Consider the following 22,925-nt stretch of genomic DNA (forward strand, 5'->3'; position numbering starts at 1 on the left):
AGAAAAAAAAGTCTTTGGATCTTTATTCTGCTAATTAGTTTCCTGCAAAAAATGGCTGTGATTAATTCAGTGCGCATGTGCTTCATTACCCAGGCACGACGGGAAGGGCTAATTAGCCACCTTCTGGATCAATAAGATTCAGCAAAAAAGAAAAGGGGGAGGTGGAGGGAGGCAGAGGGGAGGAAGGGAGGAAAAAAAAAAAAAAACAGGGGAAAGTGATGAGCACGGCGAGGAGAGCAGGAAGAGAGGATGGGAGAAGAACCCAGGAAGAGGGAGAGAGGCACCAAAAGTTTATGCATGTATTAAAAACATACACACCACACACACACACACACACACACACCACACACACACACACACACACACACACACACACACACACACCGAGAAGTGAAATGCAGAGAAGCAACAATAGAAACCTGGTTAAGATTTTTTTTTAAGATTTTTTTTCTTTTTTTCTTTCTCTTTTCTTGTTTCTCTTTTCCCCTTTCTTTTTCTTTCTTGGGGGGGGGGCAAATGCAACAATGTTTAAATTAAGGAGGAAGAGAGCATCTTCAAAGAAGAGAGGAGTAAGGGGGGCGATAATGGAGTGGGACAGCTTAAAGATTTAAGTGAAAGAGAAGCAGCAAAGACTTAGAATGCAGGCCACTTTAAATTGCAAATCTGAGTTTGTTTGTTTTTTAAGGAGGAAAATTACCTCCCTCGAGTCAGAGAACAAATAAAATGGGGAGGAAACTTTAACACGTACCATAGACAAGACAAAATTATATATATGTTAATGTTGTGTTCTGAGATAAGACGAAATCAGTCTCCTCTGGTTCTTTAGAAGGCAAGGGGAAGAGGAGAGTGACTATTAGGAGAAATAAAAGGGGGAAAGTGAACCAGAATGGAAAGGGGAGGGGGGGTAACTTAAGGGAAGACAAGAGAAGGGAAAGTTGCACTTGGAAACAAGTCCAACTTTCTACCTTCCTGGACTTGGGAGAAAAGTAAAATCAATTTTCTCGTGTAAAACCTGGAAAGCAGATGTTTTCAAAAATACAGGAAGCTATTTTGCCATCAAACGCAGGGATGTAATAAAGGCAGTGAAAAATAATTTCAGACGAAATTCGTGAGAGAGAAAGCCAATATATTTAAAGAGCGAGGAAAGGTCTCGAGTGGAGAAAAGGGGAAAATTACATACCCCTTCTCTAATGGCAAAAAAAAAAAAAAAAAAAAAAAAAAAGTCTTACAGCTACCTCCAAGAGCAGTAAGACTTTGGAGCAGTCTGGAAGCCAAAGGGCTTGGAATGAGAAGATGGATTTCAGATAAAGACTAGGAGCGGTACATCCCTCCAGAGCCCAAAGGAGATCCCTGGAATCAAAGACAGCAGCCAGGGACCCAGCTACTGTACTGATTCCCACTACATCAAAGCCATCACTTAGGCGGGTGCAGGGTACCTCCAAAAAGCAAGCAAACAAATGCAGGAAGAACAGAGTTTTCTCTCTCTCCTTCTCTCTCTCTCTCTCTCTCTCTCTCTCTCTCTCTCTCTCTCTCTCCTCCCCCTCCCCCTTCAAATCCTAGCTTTAGCTTCACTGCTACTGCCATAGATTTTTTAAAAATAAGAGTGTGTATTTATGTAAGTTCTAAATAGCAACTAGTACCACTGAAGTCACAATATCTAGAATAAAATAAAATGCACTCTGCACTTGAAGTGATCTGCAAACACATGTGAAAACAGCATTTACGTGTTTGAAGGCATCAGTGCACCCGGTAACATCAGGTAGAGAGAGCGTGTGCACTGAAACTTATTTTTCTTAGGGGGGAAAAAATATTGCCCCAGCTTATGGGTTACTTATTTTAGAGGAAATTTGGGGATTCATTGTGAAATCTGTTTGATCGGAAAAGGAATCCTTCATTTTGAGAGATTCCAGCATGCAGCCTCTCAGTCAAGACTAGGGGGACAAGATCGCTTTAGGATTTTGCAGGGCTGCCTCATCTAATCCTTCTGAATTCACTCTGGGAATAATGCTGTTTTATTGGGGGGGGGGAGAAAATACATTTAGAAAAAAATCGGGGGTTTCCTCTCTCTAAGCCAAATCTGGAGCGCCATTCAAACTTTTGCTGGCTGCTTTTCCATGCGGGACAGTGATCAATAAAGCCAAGTCCAGCCTGGCTTGCTACAGGTTTCACCAGTCAGTGCTTGTAAAACCTTTGTCATTTTCTAAAAATAAAAAAGCTAAAAGTTATTGTAGGAGAAGGGGCTTTTTTTTTGTCCCCTGCACAATGTGCCTTTTGTAAGGTTAATGCCATTCTGGGCTCTAGATAGCCCCGAACAATGGGACCGCTCCAGGAGCCTGCAGACACTCTGGCTTTTTTCTTTCTTGATTTTTTTTTTTTTTTTTAAGGGAAGGATGAAACATTCCTAAGGTCCAAACACAACTTCGACTTTGATTCAATAAATATTTATCTTGATGGTAGCCATTGTATATTTTTACCTTCAGTTTGTCCGGTTTCTGATTATTATTTTAAAATTTTCATTGGCAACAGTTAATCTTTTTTTTCTCTCTCTCTCTCTCTTCCCTTTCAGTCCAAAGTGCAGGTCAGTGTAAAATGTAGCTGACTGAAGGAAGACTGGTAAATTCTGAAATTTTCCCAAACACATCAGGTAAGGAAAATTGTTTAGATCCCAGGAGTGCACTTGCTTCGTATTTATCTGTCTTCACAAATCTGCATAAATCTGTTAGTTTCTTTTTTTTTTTTTAAGATGTAGAATTAAATTTCTCCTTGTGGATCTTGAAAACTCACTTCAATGCTGTGTATGTATTTAATTTCTTTATAAAATGTCAATGCACTGGAAGGGAACTTGTAGCTTGTTTCTTATATATAAGGGCGCGGAGGCAGCCAGCATCCCCCCTGATGTAGGCTATTTGGGGGAAAATCTGGATATAAATGTACTTCATGTTGCAATATAGAAAAATGTCAGTTTAAGCTGGTAAATACTTATGCTAATTTTACCGAGTGAATTTGTTATAAGGGGGAGAGGTACCAGGCTTGTATGATTGAATTCTGCTTAGGCGATAATCCAGCATCTGTATGGATTATTTTATGTACAAATGAAGGGGGGAAAAAAGGAACCAAGAAACTCAGCATCTAAATCCTTCATTTAGTTGGGAAGAGGACAGCACATTTTAGACCAGTGCTGTTGTGAAGATATTTACAGTTGGGAGAGAAAGTGGAATGTAGGCTAAATATTGCATTGATGTGTATATCTCTCCGGCTCTTGTTCAAAGGAGTGGGTATATACATATATAAACACAAAGATAGAATCACAAATGGGTACATATGCATTTGAATGGCTTTAGATGTCTCTGCATCTCTGTGTGTGTGAATATCTGTGCGTGTGCACACAAATATACAAGGTATACTTAAATGCAGGTGCAGCACAGAGCTGTGTGCTCTCTCGCTGGGGGTTTTTGTTTCCAAATCTGTTTGAAGTTACTTTTTTTTTTTTTAACAAACATAACGTAGGAGTGTTGGTTTAATGATGAAGATGTGGATGGGGAATCTGAGTGAGAACCTGCTCCCCCGCGATTGTCAGAACCTGGGGTTGCAACGTTAGCAGCTATTATTTGGTCCAAGGTGCGCTGGGGCAGCCTTAAGGGGAAGGCGAGGCGAAGAGGATCTTAAGAGATCTTACTTCCAAAGAGCCAAGCCCCTGGGCCCTGGGTTTCCTTCTGCTGGGGTCTGGGGGGTGGGAGACACAAAAACAAAAAAAAAAGGGGGGGGGGCGGTGAGGAAGAAAAAAGGAAGTCCTAGGTGGAGACAGAGGTGGTTGGAAGGACGCCTCTCGGATCAAGTCTAAAGCCGGAGCCCGGCGGAGGGCTGCACGGTGAAGAAGGTGCGGATCCCCTTTGAAATGTGGATTGCTCTTCTCAGGCTATTGCATGTACGTGTCACTGCCCTTTCATTTGCCAAGCCGACGTATGGATTCCATAAATGCAGACATGCATCTGTCTGGCTAGTTAACACGAGCCAAACATCCCTCTCCGTTCCGCTAACTCCGGCTCTTCCTCGGGCTCCCCGGCAGCGCTCCCGGCTGTCCGGCCCGCGCCCCGGGCTCGCAGCGCCCCGCAGTCTCGCCCCTTTGTGGTCCCCCCGTGGGACCCGAGGTGCCGCCCGGAGGAGAGGAGGCCAGCTGCTCCCGGGGCCGGGGTCAGAGGCGCCGCCGGCCTCGGAGCGCATGCGCGGGGAGGGAAGGGTTAAGCCGCCCTGAGAGCCGGGAAGCGGCTGCGCTCGCCCTGGAGTGAGGTGCAGTCACCAGCAGCTGTGATTTAGGGTCAAGTCCTAGATCACCTTTCCGCTGCCTCTGGAAATGGCAGGAGATGAGGTGTGGAGGGAGAACCAGGGGAGAGAGGCAGCCAGGCGCGGCACGGGGCGCTCAGCCCCTCGGTTCCCTACCCCCAGCCCCCCCCCCCCCAGTCCGCCTCCTGACCCCCACACAAATCCAACAGTTCCCCTTTCTCCCTGGGGTGCGGGTGAGGCTGCTCTGAACATCCAGGATGGCTGCCCCCGCTGTGCCCTGAACCTCAGCCACGAAATCCCAAAGTTTGCCCTCTAATGCGCCAGAGGGTGAGCGGCTGGGGCTGGGTGGAAACCGGCGGAAAATAGGGGTGCCCTGGGCAGGATGGAGGGATGTAGGGGTTGCTGCCAGCCCCTCGGACGGCGGCCATGCCCCTCGCAGGCGTGCGCGGACGTACACAGTGGTGTCCATGGCATGCAGCTTCTTGCTTTGTGCCCACGTTTTTTGGCCAAAAGCCTCCTTCCCCCCAACACCCCCGGCTCAGGCCGCAGGGAGGATGCTGTGTTGTTCACACCTGAACGATGACCAACAGCCAAACCCAGGCTGGTCTCCGGGGCGGCTCCGGGAAAGGGCAGAGCACCCCAAGTCCCTTTTGTTGTGGCCCCCGGGCGGGGTGGCCAGGGTCTGGGGCTCAGCGCCCGGGTGACGGTCTGCAGGGGACCGCCCCCCCTCCCCCAGGCAGGTCCACAGAGGGCCTCTCCTTGGGAAAGAGCCCCCCACGTTCAGCCTCTTAGGGCTGTGCTGACAGCTCTTTGGGAAAGTCACTCCACGGCAAAGGAGGCTTGGGTGGGCATAGAGCTGGCTGGACATGACAGAGGAAGGGGAACTAGAGCCTGGGGGACACGGACAGGTGGGGGTGCTGAGAGCAGGCGTGGAAGCAGGGGAGGGAGCCGGCCCCCATACAGGGCGTTGGGGACTCGGCCGGGGAGGCTCCAGGATGCATTCCCCAGAAGCCCCTTCCAGGTGCCAGACCAGGGGGATCGCCCTGACTTCAGCCTCTGCCGTCAGGGCCAACGCGGACCAGCTGCTCCAGGAGGCAGCTGAGGTCTGTCTTGCCCCCTAACCCCAGCAGAGCCTCCGAACCACGGAAATCAAACCAAATTGGCCGCTTGAATCTGGAGAGGTTTCATCCCTGGGGCAAAGGGGAGGGAACGAGCCTTTTTTCTTTTTCTCCTTTTGAACTCTCCATTCAAGAGAGACCACAACCTGCTCTCGAGTGCCATCCCAGTGCAGGGATTGTGGGAATGTCTCATCCTTTCACACCCTCCCCCCGCCCCCGCCCCCATCCCCTTTTCTCAGAGTAAAACCTTTAAAGAACGAGCCCCAGACTCGGAGCGCCTGGGTCCTTGAAAGAGATCCAAACGATAGAGCCTGCCCTTCGTTTCCAAGACCTGGCGCGCACTGCGGACGTGCGGGGCCATCCGTCAGGGGCAGGGTGTGCGTCAGCTCCCATCCCCTGCGCGGATGGAGATCTCACATCCAACCTTGGCACCGGTGTCTCCTCTGGTCCGCACCGCCCCCTCTATGGGCAGGCGCCGGCTTCCCTTTGGTGACTGGTGCCAGGAGTTTGCATGGCATCTAATGCCCGGCCTGGGGCAGGCGAAGAAGAGAGGGAACTAGCCTCAACTCAAGGCAATGGGGTGAACCATTCGAGGGCAGGAGACCATGGTTCCCGCTAGTTCTAGGGATTTTCAGGGGGAAAACGACGACGGACTTCCAACTTGCCAGCCAGAGGCAGCAAAAGGGGTCCCTGAGAGGCAGGGCAGTGGGCTTGGGAGCAGGGCTGCCAGTTGGCACCTGAGCCCGGTGCCCCTGTGCACAGAGCCGGCCGGGGGTAGTGGGTGCCCACGGTAGCACGTGCGTTGTTGACACGCAGCCACGCGGGCGTGCACTAATGGAGGGATGCGGGCTGAGCAGTCCCCGGTGCCTGCATTTCTTGCAGGCATGACTTGTTTAATAGCTGGAGAATTGAGTGCCTTATTCCTATCCCTCCCCCCCTTTTTTTTTTTGCTGAGAAATGGAAAAAGGGACCTAGACCGTGTCTATAGTCTGAAGAAACGTGTGCATTTTTTTTCCTTGAGAAATACCTAGCGCCATAATATTTCTGATTTATGGGACGAGGGAAATCTTTGAAGTGATGGAAATCAGTGGGGGACGGACTATCTTTTCCTGATTTTTTGTGCTGCTCCTCAAAGCCGGTAATGGGATTTAAAATGAGAGATCCCTGGTCCCCGGCCTCCCTCCCTCTCCATTCTGCTCTCTCTGACCCAGAAAACAGCTGCCGTAACCAAAGGCACGTACGAGGGGCCGGTTTAAAGAGAAACAAGGTGTGGGGCGTGCGTCAACTTTCTTTTTTCTCTTTTTCAAATGAAGCCGGGGGGGAAAAAATACTCCAAGGATAATGTAAGCACCAAACTGCATTGAACAGATATTTTTCCAAAGCAAGAATTTTCTAATTCGTTTGTCCCCCCCGTCTTAGAAATGGCGAAATAGGCAAGCCCGGGCTTCCTGCGCCAGGATGGCATGAAATTTGGGGCCGTGGCTTGGGTGAGGCTGGCGGGAGGGCAGGGCAGCCGGCAGGCTCCAGGAGCCCAGCGCACAGCAGGCCAGGGGCGCGGGGGCTGGGGCTCCCGTTAGCTGGGCTCCCGGGGACCCACGCTGAGCTGTGGCAGCGAGCAGGACCGTGGCCCCCCGTGGGCCTCCCCACCCTGTTTAATTCCAGGGCTCAGCGGGAAGGCCGGGATGGTCAACCCCAGTTTTCCTTGCCCAGCAGCAGGGCGTGCCCTTCCTGCGGCTGCTGTCCTGCCCCCGGGGCTGGGCGGAGTGGGACCAGGCGCTGCTCTCTCCTCCCCAAGACGCACAACCTCAGGGATCCCCACTGTTTCCCCAAACGCTGGCCACAGTGGATGGAGCTGGGGCGCGCGGCTCTCATGCCTGGCACACCCAGTCCCAGGCCAGGAAACCTCTCTTCTTCTGCCCGCTCCGGGCTCCCTGGAGGAAGCCCGAGTGCTCAGGCCCCTGGCCAGGCCGGCTCAGGAACCTGTGCCGGCGCAAAGCCCTGCCCGGGACCTGGCGCCCCTCGCAGGGGCGCGCGAGGCACGGACCTAGGGGCCCCTCGGGGCAGGAAATGGCCCCTGGCGGAGCAATCTCATCGCCCACTGCGCCCTTGCTGGGTGATCCCCAGGAAAACCACCAGGACCCGGCCGACCCCGGCAGCCACCTGGGAAGGGGTGGGCATTGCTGGAGCGCACCTTGGGTCCTGTGGCCACAGCTGCCCAGGTCCAGTGCCTGCTGGTCGTGCACTTTTCACTCTCCGCCGGCTCACTTGTGGTTTGATCCCTCTCCACCGTCCTGACTGGGGGCGCAGTGTGGACAGGTGGGGGCATTTGGGGGCCCTGAACCCATCTGCGGAGGCCCTGGGGCGGGGTTCCGGGCAGCAGCTTAGGCTGGGTCCCCCGGGACCGGAGGGCGGCTCTGCCCCACGCAGCCCCCGGGGAGCCGCGCGTGGAGGAGGCCTGGGCCCCTGCCCGCCTCGGAGGCCGCCCAGAAGCGGGCTGGCCAGGGAGGTGGAGGCGGGTGAGGAAGGTCAGAGAGGGGCCGCCCCCTCCAGGGCCGGTGGCTGTGTGTTGTGTGTGTGGTTCTGCGGGGCGCCCTCCCTCTCGCGCTGTCTGGGAAGACAGAGCAAAGCAGGCAGATGTGCGCAGACCCCACTCGGCGCAGTCTGGGAACTGGGAGGCAGGAAGAACTGCTCACAACAGACACTTAAGCCCGGCACTTGAATGCTAAAGGTTAAACTTACAGTCTTCGGGGAAGGGCTTCCTGCCAACTGGGGCAGTGGTGCCTGCGCCACCAGCTCTCGGCCTGCCCTGCCCCTCCAGATACAGCTAGCATAGGGGGCTGTGGCCTGTGTTTGAGCCTCAGTCAGCCCCCGCCATCTCTGACTTGTGGGTTCCAGCTAGTCCCTGCTGTGCAGTGGGGTGAACCCTCCTTTGCAACCAGGATGTGAGGGTCACACACAGGTGGGGCTCCCTGGGAGAAATTGCACCGGTCCCATGTCCCTGGGCTCTGCCGGGCCCTGCAACTTGGCGCAACTAGAAGGAAGACATTGAACTCCGTGCCCAGCACAGAGGATCTGCAGGAACTCAGACTGTACGTGGCAAGTGGGGTCCATATTTTCAAAGTAGTTCCCCAAAGAAACAGCCATGGAGGTTCTCTAACCCAAGAGCTCGGCACCAAGAACCCCTCCTCTCTCTCTCTCTTTCTCTCTCTCTAGTGAGATTCGATTCAGCTCCCTTCAAAAGGACACCGACTATGTGTTCGTTCCCTGGCGCCTGTATGAGATTTACATGTAACTGCATTTATGTCTCCCAGTGGCTTTGGGAAACCAGTGTTATTAGTCCCATGTCATAGTCAGTAAGATCACAATGTGGCTCAGTGCGAATTCAAACCCAGGTCCATCTGGCTTTAAGGCTATTTCTGTCGCATTGTCTGCCTCTTGTCAAGGTCGGGAGAACCAAGGGCCCAAGGGGAACATAGAGAGATGCAGCATAGATGGGAAAGAAAGGGATTCTGGGAAGGGCGCTCTGGTTTGGATAGAGACTCAGGCCTAAGAGACCCAGCCCCGGAAGTCCTGGCGGATGTTCTAAAGGCCATGGGCCGAGGTGATAATAAAACACAACACGAACAAGCCCCCAAGATGACAGCAACGTACTATCACCCGGGAAACAACTGTCCAGTGTACCCCTGGATTCGCGGGCCTGTGCTGGCTACACCCGGGGAGGAAGTTCATACTAGGCCTCATCCTTCTTGTTTTTCTTTGTACATTTTCTTACTGTCTGAGGTTCCTACGAGTTCCCAACTTCTATGAGTCAGCAGGGCTAACAGGAAGAGATGATCAGATGGCCAATTACTCATGAATGAATATGAGGAAACCCAGAAAACTGGGGAGAGGGCAGCACCAGCCAAATGCGTGGAGGGTCTCCTGGCCGCGGGGGTGGGACGGGCCTGTGTGGCAGCAGCTGCAGCCCCTCTGAAGAAAAGTGGCTGCTCTGTGGATATGCAGGCTTGACCGTGGGCAAGCCTTCCACCGCCTCTGGCCGCCCCATGTGCCACCACGGGGCCCTGAAGCTCCTCCTGAGGGACAGGGTGCTGCAGCGAGGGGGTGTGGTGGTCAGGCCGGAAACATGAGGCCGAGAGGAGTGCGTGTAACTGGGCAGCACCGGCCAGACGCACACCGAGGGGGCTGCGGAAAGCCTTGTTCAGGAAGGTCTCCTGCCCAGGCAATCCAATTACATAATGCTGCAAAAATAACTCGGGGCTGGGAGCCTTGTCAGAGTGACGTATTTTGTTAATGGAGAGGGGTATCAAATAGCTATCTTTCAGCCTCAGGGCTGGGAGTGCACTTGTGATGGACTGGCCCTCTCCCCACCGAATAAGGGACGTCAGGGGTGAGGGGAGAGTGAGCAGGGAGATGATACATTTTTTTTCTCCCTTCCCTTCACCCCTTCCCCCCCCCCAAGGTGCAATGAAAGCCCAGTGTTCCAGTTAGCTGTATCCTGCCTGCTCTCCCTCCACGGACAGAGTCACACACACACCAATTAGCCTTGCAGTGGTCCCTGCTATAAAGGGATCGAGGAAGTGTAAGGGGAAGAAATGAGTGGAGGGAGAGGAAGAAACTAGAAGGAAAACAATGAAAGGGGTTTGGTTTTGTTTGTTGATGGAACAGAGAGGGATGAGCTATCTTATTATTTCTATCTCGGGCTAGACTAGGTTCCCACTGCAATGACTAACTGGTACCAGTTTGCCCAGGACCATCCTAGATTGGAATCTGCATCCGGGAAACTAAGGCAGTCAGTCACTCACCCTCCTACAGGCTTTGGCCAAATTTCCCACAAGGACCTAGAAAATGATGACCAAATGAAGTAGATCTTTTTTAATTAAAAATTATTCAAAGAATGACCTAAATAGGCTGTCATCACAGATGCAAAGGGCTCTGTTTCCTGGAATTTGAAGAAAGAGTCATATACTTGCCCCCATCCCCCACCAGGCTGAGCTGTTCCATCCACTTTGCTTTTCTCTCTGAAGACTTCCCAGACATGTCTTGGCCATTCTGAAATGCGGGGAGTCCCTGCCATGTTTCGGTTGGGCACTGTTTCATATCAGTTTTTCAAAACTCTGCTTGCAAGTCACAGGAACTTGTCTTTATTTTTTTTCACCTAATCTCTTTCATGAGGTCTCAATCCCTCCCTGTGCCATCACGGTCACATACTGCGCTGTATCAAACTCCTTTAATATATTCTCCTTGAGTCTGTTAGCATTTTCTTTTTCCTAATGTTGATAATCACAGCATCTGATCCTTTCATTCTAAACTGCAGCCTTTCTAATCCATTCTTAATCTAGGCCCATCTGACCCCCTTCCCAAGGAGACCAGGGAGAATAAGCCATCCCCCGCCCCAGACACTCACAGCATCCCGGCTCAGATTTACATCCATGCCCACCTCCATGCTTTATAAAAATCAAAATGTCTTCAAACTCCTTGAGCTAATTACAAAAGCAAATAGCTTTCCCTCCCTGAGTCATATTCCTGGGCTCGTAAAAAAACACACAAAAAAAACGCAGTTCCACTCAGAGACCACCTTGCCGCTAACATGAGATCCGCTTTGCTTGCTAGGGAGGGAGGCAGCGGAGAGGAAAGGGTGAAGCGCCCCCCTCGCCTCCGCCCTCCCCCAGCAGGCGCTGCCTTTATGGAGAGTCTATTTCCAGTCTGTTTACCTGGAAAGGCCCACGTGACCGATCCAGAAGGAAATGCTGACATCATTCTCTCTCTCTCTCTCTCTCTCTCTCTCTCTCTCTCTCTCTCTCTCTCTCTCTCACACACACACACACACACACACACACACACACACACACACGTGCGGCCTCCCTCCCTCCTGGCCAGCTCTGCCTGCGTTCCGGCATCCATCCTCTCCACCTCACCAGTGCCTGGCCCCCTCCCCCATGCTCACGCCTTCTCGCGTTTATTTCTCTGCCTTTCTTTCTCCTGTCACACGTCCCTTTGTTTTCTTTTTTCCTCGGAGGCCAGGCTCATAGATGGTCTTGGATGGAAACAGGGGCGTGTGCACATGCACACACGCACGCATGCACGCACACAGACACACACTTCTGGGCCCCCTTGTCCCTTTCCTTCAACAAGCCTTTCTTCTTCTTTCAAGCTCTCAGATCTGTGCATTGAGTCTTCACTCTGCTTTAAAAATGAACTTCCTCTTTCTCTATAGATGCGGGCCTTCTAAATTAAAAAAAAAAAAAAAAAAAAAAAAAAAAAAAAAAAAAAGGCCTGGGAGTCCTAGGAACCTTGCAGGCCAAGGATGGGGGCGGGTGGAACAGAGCTGCTGGGTCCAGCACTCAGTTTCCTGACCCAGTGTGGCCTTGGAGATTTAGGTGTGTGTGTGTGGGGGGGGGTTTGGTCAAACATGCCTTCTTTCTTTATATTTCCAGCCTTTTCTCTCCCAGTGTCCCACCCACGTTTCCATCTCTGCGTGGCCCGCGGGCCCTCTCTTGTCTGGAGCCAGAACGTAGGTCCCTGCAGCTCTGGGCCTTTTGCGTGCGGAGGGAGCGCGTGCCATTGGCTCATGGACTGTTTTCTGCTGCTTCTGCTGCTGCTCATTCTGCCAGGGGCCTCAGAGGCTTCTCCCCCAGCTCACCTTCCGGCCTGGGCCCCTGGAAGGTGAGCTGGGGGAGACCCTCAGGCAGAGAGGGGGAGCAGCAGTCAGCGCAGGTGCCTCCCGCCTGTGCAAAGTGCGGTCTATACGCAGAGCTATGTGACAGGGCTCTGGGGTTTGGCTGCCTGGGAAAAGCTTTCTTGGTGCATGTGGGCACAGAGCCAAAGCATGCAGTTTAGAGGAAACGTTCCATAAAGACATGGGAGCCTCGACTGTTTATCCTTACAGGAAGGTGGAGATGTATCCCTGGATTCTGCCTCAGAAGGGGACTGCAAGGTAGTTAGTCCAAGAGTAGAAACACTCAGGGAATCAAAGGGAATGACTGGCTTGGACCAAGGGCAGAAGGTTCCCACCTCCCTCCTCGGGCTGTCATCCTGGGGTCACACACCTTTTGGTTTGGGGTGGGGCAGCCAAGTGGAAGGTCATATGGGAAGGCCATGCAAGAATGAGACCAGGGTGCGCTCAGAATCCCCAATGGGTTGGAAGACTTTGGAAAAATCTAGAGATGAGGCCATCGTCATTAAAATAGCACTTCTCTTCAGGGTGCAGATGCTTTCCTGTGTCTTGAGAAACAGTTCCAGCTCCGTGCTGGTTCACAAGGCCCTGGCAGCCAGGAGGGAAGAATTCAGAGATGAGGTTACCTTCTGGAGACCTTCTCACAGCTCAGGATACAGAGTTGGCAGGGGGTCTGCCTGAGGAGGTCCGGTTATAGATGTGTCTCTTTGGGCATGTCGGGATCTTAATCCTCTTCAGACATGCTGATTCCAGAACTTTCTACAAGCTTTTAAAATATTTCGTACAAGTTCTAATTTTAAACTTCCAAATGTTTTAGGCCAAGGACTCACACTTTTGAGTTGCCAATTAGGTAGGTAGCTCTGCTGATCAATTAAATGATTTTTTTTTTTTTGGTGGGTTTGAAATCCAAATAAAGTGGTGTTGGGAGTTTCAGTGTCGCTCTTATCATCTCCATGAATATTTATGGGGCCCTGGCTGAATTAAAGTACAAAAGAATGAGGTGGAACACAGACTCCAAACTCTCTGGCTGTGCATTAGAGATGCCTCTGTTATGGATTCTACACTATCCAATTATTAGCAATGTTTGTCCAGCTAAGTCCCAGCGTGCTGGAGAAAGGTGACAGAGGGTGGTGGGAATTATGCAAAAAACAAACAAACAAAAAACCCAGCTGGGTTCTGGGCCTTTCAATGTTGGAGGGATCTGGGGGAGGGTATGTGGGAAGCTCTTTTTCATCCTTGAGTCTAGCTCATGCTCACCTCATGTGGACCCTGACCCAGGCTCAGTGTTGGGCTTGACATCACCCTGCTTCTCATAGTCAGCTCTCTGGGCAGACTTCCTGGTTTGGTTTATAACTATCCAGGCACCAACATAACATCGGTAAGATCCCGTTGTTTCTCTACCCCGTACCTGTGACGATATGGACATGCGCACGCATTTGCGAATAGATTTGTATTCATGTTCTGAGTTGCCCCACCTGCTTCCCCATCTCGCACCATATGGAGTACACACTGTCCACATCTCCATGAGTGCCCACCGTGCTAATTGGTACTCAGTGGTATGCCTCTGGTGAAGAGGAGGATAATGATAATGTTGATGATTATGATGATGACAATGATGACAGCACTGAATTACTAATAATGATTCCAGGATGAAAAGCATTCTGGGCAAAGATATGTGCTTAACAAAGACTGCCTGACTGAATGACTGACTGGATGACTGAATGACTGAATGAATAAACTTTAGGTCTTCTACTGAGTGTCTTTCTGGTTCTTCACTTAAAAAAATAAATAAATAAATAAATAAATAAAAACCTTTTAAAAGAAACAATCTCAACAAGCTTGTGGGCTGGGCTAAAGTGGCCTAGCAATAATACAAGATGAAATCGCAATTGCCTTCCATCATTTAGGTATTTAAAAAATACCCAATCCAGTTACCAGACACTTCTCTCTTTCTCAGGGCAAATGGCCACAGAACAGAAAGCCCTTCGCAGGTGCCTAGAGCACAGAACCTCTTTCTAATCCTCTCAGGGCAGGACCTCAGAGAAGTGACATTGGTAGCTCAGGACAAACATGCCTCCGCCAGCCGGAGATGTGATATAAAATATATAAATCAGTAAAGAGATTAAAAATATAGAAAAGTAAAGAAGTATAAGAAAGAGCTCCTTATCTACCTAGAAGAATCAAGACAGTTTTAAGAAGAAAAAAAAAATCACTAAATACTTGGGTTGTAGTCCGAGCTCTGCCACAAAGAGCCAAATGGCCTCCAGCTAGTCGAGTCACTTAATCCTTGGAGCGTGTTCCCTCCTTGTAAAGTGGAGGCGACAGTACACACCCCGCAGGGCTGAGCGGGTAGATTTACAGTGTCTAGCACAATGCCTGGCACCTGGCGTGTTCAATGCATGGTGGGAAGGAGTAATAGTATCCTGATACCAGTGACTTGTCTGCACTTTTGGGCTGGAGTGTGAAGATCAAATAATTGTACAAGAACTTCCTGAGCTAGAAGGCCTTAAATCTAAGATACTCTTCTTAGGTATCATTGGGCTCTGAGTTACATCTATTTATATTGGGGAATGGGGCGATGAGATACAGATTCATTAACAAGGACAAACTTTCTCTACATACGGATATGTGATATATCTAATTCCAGCCATAAAATAACTGAATTATGAGGAATGCAAGCGTCCACCAGACTTCCTCGGGGGGTGGGGTCTTGGGAAGATGGATAGTTAAAAATGACATAACTTATTAAGGTGCTGGGGAACTCTGTAACAGAGGGGATATGTAAATCTAGGGGAAAATCATCAACCTAATATCCTTACCATTTCTAGCAACAGACTTTTCCTAGGCTGGAATAGAATTTCCAGAAGTTATATTTCCCTTTTGGAATTACAGAGTATGACAGATTTATTCCCACACATCTCACTTGCTTTCAGAGTTATTGTTTCCTCTTATTTTCCCCCCTCTTTGGTGACAGAGAAGCCTGAGAACTGATTCTGTCAGGGAGTTCTTGGGGAATTTTCAGAAGGATGTGCAATCAGGGTATATGAATGATTGTGAGCAGCCAGCACGTATTTTATTTTCTAAAGAATATGTTCATAACCAGTCTTCCAAGCCTATCTAAATAATCAAAACCACAAATGACAAACACATCAAATACATTTTTTTTTTTTTCAGGACTCGGGGATCCTTTTGGAGTGAGATAGCATCATTGCTTCCTCTTAAAGCAGCTCAGGTAACTTTTCCCCGGTTGCTGGGCCTCTCGAAAAGGATGTGCCATTAAATTCAGAGCCTAGGATGGGAGCTCCATTGCTCCCTGGACAGCTAATGCCATTCCCCAAATTTTCTGAATTTATCGACCAAGGTGTTGGATGGAGCAGGTTCAAGCATCTCGCTAAATGAAATATAGATTACATTTATCATTTCCCCTCAATCTACTAAAATCTTGTTACTCTTTCATGGAAGGAAATGAATCAGTTTGACAGGACTTGTTCTGACAAGTGATATAAGCTCCCAACACTCCATTCACTACAGATTATTCTAGAAGTGATTTGGAGATCATTTTTTTCCCCAGGTAAATTTCCAGATTAGGATATTACGAACTTCCCTTTTTTTCTAAAAAAAAGTAAAGGCATCAATCCTGGTTCTTTTCAGTCTTTCCACATTCTTAAAAATGAAGTCACTCTCCCACAATTTTAGGCAATAATAAGAATACTCTTATAAATTTTTTTTTACCCTGCAAGAAATCTACATTTTTTTTTTAATGAAAAAGGTGTTTCTATCAGTATTTATGGAATATTTAAAAGCTGATCATGCAGAAAACAATGAAGAAGCAAGTGGTCAAGGCTAAAGACCTCTGCTTTCACAGGCCTGTTTCCAGATCTCTGTCATGGGTTTGGGTATCATCTAAGAAATTTCTGGATTAAAAAGGTTCAAGGGCAAGGACAGGTATAATGAATTTTCAGGTTGTGTCAATCTTGTCATATTTTCCATAAATATATTAAAAATCCACTAGGAAGTAAATGAGAAAAATTGGGAGAAAACATCTAAAAGACCTCATAGCTTATACCCTTTTTCATAAGTTACAGGGTCTGCACACTTGTTGAAATTTTGGGGATTAATAAAAACCCACCATTTCCAGAACACACACAGCATGGGTACACCCTGTAAGCCAGCAGGGTATCCATGCTGTGTGTGTTCTGGAAGTGGTGGGTTATTATTAAGCCCCAAAGCTACAAAGACCAAGGTGGAAGCATGAAGCATAAAATTCATATATCTCAGGCACTTGTGGGTATTACTACGGTTTGGGGTTTCTCAGTTTAATGGAGATAGATGCTTGTTTAAAGGCTCTGATGCAGAAAACACACATTGCCCTCACAGGTCAAGTTTGGTATTCACCAATCTCTGTGAGCCTGAAATTTACGTGCCTGGATCCTTTCTCTGGCCCATCATGCTGATTCCTGCCCTAAATGACTTAGGCCTCTGGGTTGCTCAACACTGCTGGGGATGTAAAGAATTTAAGTTGACTGCACCCTCTACAAAGTTCTACAATGCAATAGCGCAGTGGTCTGCAAACCGTGGCTTCCGAGCCACATGCAGCTCTTTGGCCCCTTGAGTGTGGCTCTTCCACAAAATACCACGACCTGGGCGAGTCTATTTTGAAGAAGTTGCATTAGAAGAAGTTTAAGTTTAAAAAATTTTGGCTCTCAAAAGAAATTTCAATCGTTGTACTATTGATATTTGGCTCTGTTGACTAATGAGTTTGCAGACCACTACAATAGCCAATCATGGGTGGCTGTTGAACTCTTCAACAAATTCTCCAAAGGTGTGTCATTACACACCTTTTCCACATTCCTCAAGCCCCCACCAATCACACTCTTTCTTAACTCTGGGCAAAAAAAAAAAAAAAAAAAAAAAAAAAAGTAACCCCTTGTTTCTTGAAATCATGATTGGAATGAACTTAATCAACTTGCCTTTTGCATTACCTTTAGGTAATTTCCTTTACACCATAAAATGCCTTGTATCCTTAACCATGGCTTCCTTTCTCCTATTCTATTTTGCTTCCAATGCAAATATTTCCTGAGCTCTAGAACCCAACCCTTCCAGGTCCCTCCAATTCCCTACTCTTTCATGCATTTCTCTCTCTCTCTGCACATGTGCCCACAGTGCTTCTGCCCCTACTCTCAGAGCTTTCTTTAATCATTCTATTTCTTTTTGGATACCCATATCTATTCTATTCTCTCTTACTAAAAACCAAACTTCCCTGGATCCTACCACCTATTTAACATGCACCCTTCCATTCACTACCCAATTTCCTACACACACACACACACACACACACACACACACACAAGTCCTCCAGGCCATGGGTGAACACCTACAGGTCTGTGGATGGCTCTGACTATTGGAGAAGGATGGTCATTATTTTGAGCCAAAATTGATTCCTCGACCAGCTTTGTCCACTGGTTCTAGTGTCACCTATAGAAACCACACAAAGCATGTTTAGTTCCCTGATGCAGACAATCTTTCTCCTGTCCTACCTTCTCTCTGAACGTCCTGAGCTAAGCACTTCCAGTTCCTTCATCTGTTCTTTACATGACCTAGTCTAGAGTTGGCTTGCCCCCCCTGTTTACAGTTTGTCCCTTAAAAGGTTGTGGCCAAGAGTAAATGTAGGTTTATATATATGCTCTGCCTAGTACAATACAACAGGGTTCTCCTTTATTCTCCTTTGCTCAGTACAACTGCTGAATCCTCCTGCTGTTAACTTAAACCTCTAAGATAGTGGTTTGCATAGTGTGGTGCATGGAGCTTCTATGTCCGCACGACTCAGGAAACTTTAATCATTGCAGATTCTTGGGCCCACCTCAAACTTGTTCAATCGGACAATCTGGGGGTAGCACCTGGGGTCTATGTTTTAAACAAGTATGCTAGCATGCTAGATGATTCCTAACACATACAAAATCTGGAAAAAATGCTTTCTCAACATCTGCTGCCAAGCCTGGCCCCCTCTCCTCCTGTGCTTGTGCAGATGGGATTTTGGATCCAAGACAAGACCTTCCATTTTCTTGTACTATATTTCATCTTGTTAGAATTAGTGCATTGCCTCAGTCTATCAAAATCTGTTGAGTTCTTTACTCTGCAACATATGCTTCATGACAGCCACACATGGATTAAGACCCAACATCTTGATGTCCCAGCACCAGGAATCCCCCTCCACAACTGTAGTCAACCAATTACTAGCAAACCCATGCTGCACCTTCCTTCCCATGAGGTCAATGGACAAATTGTCATTTGTCATGTTGCCAACTGCCTTGGTAAAGCCTGGATGTTCTTTGTCTTCCATATTTCCCAGATCCACTGGTCTATAGCAACCCTGTCAGAGGGAAATGAAGCATGCTTACAGGCCATTTACACATGTGGCCAGGCAATGGACTGCAAGAATCCACCTTCCTTTCCTGTGGCCTTTTTCTGAACACTTATGGAACGTAAGTTACAGCCCCTGACTTGTACTATAAATGTTCCTGTCCACATTAAAGAAAGCTTTTTAAATATGTTTTCATTGATTTTAGAGACAGAGGAAGGAAGAAGGACAGAAACATTGATAAAAGAGATAGAATGATTGGCTGCCTCCTGCACACTGTCTGCAACCTGGATGTGCCCTGACAAGAAACGAAACCAGTGACCTCTTAGTTTATAGGTCGATGCTCAACCACTGAGCCACCCTGGCTGGGGCCTATCCACATTGTGACTCTACTATTAGACAAAGAGCTCTTGAACACTGAAGTTGTGCCTTACAGGTCCGTAACTATCACAAGGTAATGAACACAATGCCATCCTCAGTGACTTTTCTTTGAATGAATACTTTTTTTTTTTTTTTTTTACAAGATGAAAGCAGACTCCACGGTGAATATTAGGAGACTACGCTCCTCAGTCATAAAGAAAGTGGTGTGCCTGGACAGATCTCCACAGGCCCCCTGGTTCCTCTTAGTCACTGTTCATTCAAATGAGCTTGTTAGGATAAAGGCAATCTTTGAGATGAAGTGTGATGAAAACACTGTGAAATGATGACACAATTTCTGAAACATCACAACTTTACTGGAATCTGTGGCAATAGCCAAATGAGACATAAGAAAGCGTTTCCAAAAAACACACAAAACAAACAAAAACCTTGGCTTACTGGAGCTACCCAAGTCAGCATAACATGCAAACAAATTTATTATGGTTTCAAATCCAACGAGACCCTTTGAGATGATATAGACAAAGTGTATCAATAGGTCATGAGATGCTGGAGCAGGAGAGCTAGCTTCCTTCTACATCATAACTGCTAACGCATCTGATAGCTATCTGATGTATCTGATAGTGAGGGTAAACAACTATAAATGAATGGGGGGAAGTTCTGTGGTTTCCTTGGGTCAAGTGACTTTCTTCATGGTCACATCTTGTCTTTCCTGTTTCTTACAGGCCTGAGAACACTTGACAAACCCTCCAGAACATGCCCCTACTGGAAAAGCCCCAGAGCCCCAGCTCCACATACCTGTTCTGCATGAGGTCTAGGGCAGTGGTTCGCAGCTGTAGAGGGGGGAGTGAGAGGAGGAGCGGGGTGAGGTGGAAGGGGGGGAGACACACTTTGCTTCCACCCTACCCAGGAGCATTTGGGGACATTTTTTGGTTGGTATAGAGGTGCCATTGGCATATAGTGGTAGAGGCCTGGAATGCTTCTAAATATTTTATTATGTACAGGCCAGCCTCCCTCCACCAATAAAGAACCATCTGGCTCAAAATGCCAATAATAATTATCTCCATAAAAATTTCAAGTAAAAATATATATGTATATATATCAAGAGCACCACTTTGGGGTGTCCCTGGTCTAGTGCTATGATTCTGATCCCAAACCTGGGAAGACTGACAGATCCACATCAAAGGGTCATGTACCTGCTGTGGGTCTGGGAAGTGGCTCACAGGTGACAGACACGGTGAGACACTCAGCAGTTCTATGGTGAGGTAAGAGTGCCAAGGCTGGAAGCTCTGCCCAGTGGAATGGTTTGGTCGGCAGCCTGTACAGAAGTAGGGATACCTATAGTTTTGACCTCAGAGTCACTTACTGGAAGGCCCTCGGTCACCTCCACTGGGGGGCAGATGGAGGAATGCAGGCTCAGTAGAAATGTGGAAGAAGCATCAAGCCACATTCATGGTCACAGAAGGGCCCCGAACAACAGGTTATGAAGATGTACTGGAGACTGTAAGGATTCAGGATTTCGAGGTGGACATTACGCAAATGTTCCAGCTGGAAAAGGTGTGGGAGTTGTGCTGACTGCAGCCAAGTCTGGGTCCTATGGGAATGAAAGGTGACTCGCTTTACCCGAAGCCCTGGATGGCAGACACCTTTTCCCTGACTTGCTATTATTTTTGATATGGCCAAGATTTTGAACATCACCAGTTTTATACATCACAGAAAAGCTAGTAGATTTAATGAAGCCTCCAAATTCCCCTTGAGAGATGATTACAGCTCTAATTAAAAATGGGGGTGACAGACAAGAATCCCGTGGGATTCTCTAAGCAAGTGGCATTCGTACATCTTCTTTCATGGACCAGATCTCGTTGCTCATGTCAGCCTGGGTTCTTTCCAGTAAAGGTTACTGTTGCCAAATTTGAACACATTATGATATTTAATGTGGTTCAAAGATCAGGAAGTATTTAAACTTATAAGGGAGAAGAAGTTTATAAGCCAGGTTAGACTTCAATTTCTTTCATTTCATATACCTGGACTCACCACCTCCATGATTACATGTTAGCCTAGAATACAGGAGGAATCACCTGGGTAAGGCAGGTCAGGGTGGAATGAGTGGGGAGGTGAGGGTTAGCGCTCCACATTCACAGAGGGCGGTAGGGACCAGGTGGGTATGGCAAGTCAGGGTAGATGGAGGGGCCACAAGTCCAGGTAATCAAATGATGTTTAGAGCATTAGCAAGTAGGTCTTGAAGATCAAGGCAGTCAAATGCACAGACTCAGGAGATCAACCATTGAGACATCAGTTTCAGACAACAAACTACAAATACGTGCTTGTTTTATCCCAAGAAGACTGCTCTTCTGACCTCTATAGTCTAATCCCTATGGTGCTGGCCAGTTACTGGAGAGCCCTGGCCCTCCATAGGTTCTGAAAGGGGGGTCATAACACTTAATCTCCATAGTGGAGTGGTGGGATGGGTGATAGCCAGAGAGAACCAGCAGCAGCAGACCCAAAGAGGCTGATCATTTAATAATGACCATCAAGTCTTTTATTAATGGCTAGCAATATTTGGAGATTCCCCTCACCAACATTCAGACCTGGGGATTTGTCTATAGGATTTAAGGTGAAGAAATATTCCTGAACCCAACTGCGTTTGCTTTGAGGCTGATGGCACCGAGCGTCATTGGCAGCCTCGATTCCTCCCCAGACAGCTCCATCTGATCTTCAGAATGTCTTCCCATGATTCCCAACGAGGATGGGGTTCCTCTCCTGGGAACATCTTGCTCCTCTCCATCCACAGCTACCTGAAACGTCTCCTTGAGAACCCCTTGCCTGCCAAGTTCAGTGCACATAAATATATGGGCAATTATTTTTCTAGTAATTATTTCTCTCATGACACTGAAGGTACTTTGAGCCCTGGAACCCTTTGTTTGAGCATATGAGTACCATGTGCCCACACAGAACCTGCCACATAGTATACCTTCAATGAGTGTTTGCAGAGGGAAAGGAGGAAAGAGGTGGGTAGCGAGGCTAAAGAAGCAGTGAGACCACCAGCCAGGCAGACAGCAGTGCCAGACTTCCCAAAAGGATTTTAGCTCGCCAGTTTGGGGGAGACCACCTCGGGGAGAGCTACAGAGCGGTTGGCCATGGCAGTTCAGTGGTGGCAGGGATGTAATTCCCACGGCAATCACTGGCAGGACCCCCGGGAATCCCTCTTTCTTGGCCTCGCCGGAGACTTACCCTCCTGGAAGGCCAGCACGCCGATCTGTGCTGGCCACGCTTCTGCAGAGCCACCAGCACAGCCAGAGGTCGGCTGTGCCAGAGGCTGCCTCAAAGCCCAGCGGCCGGGCCTTGCTAAGTCTTGTCACACTCCTACCACTTTCCTTGGAGGCCTCGGAAATGTGATATTATTGTATCTTGTCATTATTAAAAATGATCAAAAACTGTCCACCTCCGTTTTTGGCGAATTGCTTTTCTCTATTTGCCTTCCTCATCAGATGAAAGAGTTTGCAGAGCTGGGACCTCATTTAGAAACTCCCCATGCATAGCTTTTGAAAGTGCTTCTTAGTTCTCAAACTAGTACCCACTGCTGACGAAGGTTATTGTAGCCGACACCCTGGAATACATTGAGCGGCCAGATTATTATGATCTCTGAAGGCATAATAATCTGTCCACTCAGTGTATATCCTATACAATAAAAGGCTAATATGCAAATTGTCCCCTCCACCAGGAGTTCAACCAGCAGGCCAGCTGGCCAACCTCCCATGCATGAATTCATGCACCGGTCCTCTGATACACACACACACACACACACACACACACACACACTCTGAGTGGCCAGATTATTATGCATTCAGAGATCATAATAATCCGGCCTCTCTGTACATCGATAAGGATTTTTCAGGGCCCTAGAACTTGACAACATAGATAGCGTCTATTTTCCATGTGCCTTCACAAACCAATAAATTCAATCTTCTCGAGAGATTCAACAGAATCGTCAGCACACATTCCCGACAGCTGTTAGAAATCGGTTCTGTAGACATAGAAGCTATTCAAACCAAGTGCTTTTAAGCTCGTAGTCAAACATGGTAATGTTAATATCTTGCAATCACAGAGTTAAGGAATGTTC

General features: G+C 48.3%; 1 long non-coding RNA gene across 1 annotated transcript; it reads left to right on the forward strand.

The window, feature by feature from the left end:
• The first annotated feature begins 257 nt into the window (after nt 1-257).
• On the forward strand, nt 258-22,421 carry LOC123652486. Its single transcript, XR_006741861.1, has 4 exons — nt 258-2,644; nt 15,247-15,304; nt 18,422-18,554; nt 19,531-22,421. It is a non-coding gene; the product is annotated as an uncharacterized LOC123652486 (long non-coding RNA).
• Nucleotides 22,422-22,925: the final 504 nt, after the last annotated feature.

The sequence above is a fragment of the Pipistrellus kuhlii genome, unplaced genomic scaffold, assembly GCF_014108245.1.
Source record: "Pipistrellus kuhlii isolate mPipKuh1 unplaced genomic scaffold, mPipKuh1.p scaffold_m20_p_17, whole genome shotgun sequence".
Taxonomy (NCBI): domain Eukaryota; kingdom Metazoa; phylum Chordata; class Mammalia; order Chiroptera; family Vespertilionidae; genus Pipistrellus; species Pipistrellus kuhlii.